We start from the raw sequence: 2,475 nt of genomic DNA on the forward strand, positions 1-2,475 counted from the left end.
TCTCTCTTGAAAATGCCAGTAAAAACATACCATAGTAAATTCAAAATAGTATTTATTAAAATAAATTTTGTATAAAATTAGTTGTGCACTCCTGCCAAGATTTTAGACCAACTTTTGAGGAAACTGAATGCTGTAATCCTAATTGTTATTTCTGCCCAATGTTACATTTCTTTTTTTTAAAATATTTCATTTATTATTTTTATTTTATGTGTATGTGTGTATTGTCTGCATGTAGGTAAGTGTACCTGTATCGTGCAATGCCCATGGAGGACAGAGAGGCTATCTGATCCCCTGGAACTGGAGTTAGAGACAGTTGTTACCTGCCATATTGGTGCTGGGATTCAAACCCAGGTCTTCTGCAAGAACAGTCATTGTTCTTAACCACTGAGCCATCTCTCCAACTCCCCAATGTTACATTTCTCTGGAATGTTCATCATGGGCTTCAATGTGTTGCTTCTCACTTTGATGGAGACATGAAACAGTGAGAGACTGAAGAAATTGCCTCTCTCTGCAGTAAATCCTCCAACCAAAAGAGCTTTTAAGCATGCATTGCTGAGGGCATCTAGAATTAAAAGCCATAAGGGAGACCCTAAAGAAGAGCTCCTATGGGCATTTTGAGTAAGTGCACACAGAGATACAACTGTAAAAATAGAACCAAGATTAATTAAAATGGTCAAAAGGTGGCTTTAATGTATTTTAAATTTTATCTCTTCAAGGATTTATCATAACTGTTTCAAGGATCCTACATGTTAGCATTTAAAAATATTATTTCCTTTTCATTTTTTCTCTCTCCAAATTATGTACCAAAGTTGTTGAAGTGTACATAACATATGCTGACTAAATCTCAAATTCTGTATTAATCCATTCTGTCCATTTGCTAAGAAACTACCATAAGAATATTCATGATATTCTAACAAATACAAAACCATTGATATTATCATGGAAGTGCAAAAATATTGGCACAGTATTTACGATCATTGGAAATTTAGAAGTCATGTATGCTATTTTGTATTGATGGGTATCAGTTTGAGAGTCACAGTTAAAAGTAGGAAAATATGGGGTTGGAAAGTTGGCACAGCTTATAAGAGCACTGGCTGATCTTGACAGTTCCTATGTTTGGTTTCCAGCATCCACATGGCAGGTAATATCTATCTTCAACTCCAATTCCTAGAGATCTAAGACACTCTTTTGGACTCCATGGACATTTTATGCCTGTAGTGAACTTATATACATGCATATAAACACTGTAAAGAATAAAAATAATTTATTTTTTTCATGTTTCTCTTTTTTTTCCCCCTTGAAAGGAAGTTGAATATCAGAAGAGGTTGAGGGATCAGGTTATGTTAACCACAAGTTCTTAGTTCATAGAGAACCATTCTTTTCCTTTAAAACATATGTATGTTATTGTTGTTTGGCTAGAATTTTTGTCAAAATAATTGAAACATAAATAGCATATTATCAAATTAAGTCAATATTTTATGATATAAAAACATGTTTTTGTAAAACTATTGGTAGCCATAAAGCAAAAATCTATAATAGAAAAGGATCAAATAATAAGGAATAAAAATACCGTATTAGAATAAAGAACATAATCATTATAAAAGACTGTTATATGAGTGAGAAAGAGAGAGAGTATTCAAAAATAAAAAGTATACTACATAAAGGCAGTGGCAAAGCATCAGCTGTCATTAACTTGAATTTAAATGGATTAAATTGTCAAACACAAAAACACAGAAAGACTAAAGAGAACTGAATAGAGAAATATATTTCACAGAATGAAACACTTTATTCATAAGGACACAGATGGATGGAAAGTGAAAAGAAAACTGAAATAAGACATTCGATACCAGCAGAATCAAATAAAAGGGATTACATAACCTACATAGAACAAAGCAAACTTCAAAAAAGAAGCAGCACAAAGAATTGTTCTTGTATAAAAGAGATCAATTAACACAACAGAATATACCAACAATGTGTATATATGAACCCACTAATGGAACACATAAATACATAAATTTTAATTTACAAAAATGAGAAAAAAGGCTCTAACATAGCAACTGTAGAGGGTATCAATGCCTCACTCTCAGAAACAGAAAGGTGATCAATGCAGAAGAGCAGCAAAGAATCCTGAGAGGTAGTTTCTACAAATGTCAAATGGACCTAACAACCATCTCTAGAACAGACAATCGAAAACTGGCAAATGCATGGTACTTGCAACAGCACATGGGATGTTCTGTAGATAAATCATGTTACAGTTCACAGTATATTCCTAAACAAATTTTAACAATACTTTATTCTTTGAGAATGACATATGTATCGTTTATATATGTGTGTGTATACATGTGTTCCCAGCCTCATCAGGGACTTGGCTGCAATAACAAAAACATTTCCTATAATCAATGCATGACCCAGCTCTTCTGCACTCACTGACTGGCAGTTGCGGAAACCTTCGTCTTGGTGTCCACAGCTTTGGAT

Source organism: Nannospalax galili, unplaced genomic scaffold (genome assembly GCF_000622305.1).
Source record: "Nannospalax galili isolate Female #2095 unplaced genomic scaffold, S.galili_v1.0 scaffold593, whole genome shotgun sequence".
NCBI lineage: Eukaryota > Metazoa > Chordata > Mammalia > Rodentia > Spalacidae > Nannospalax > Nannospalax galili.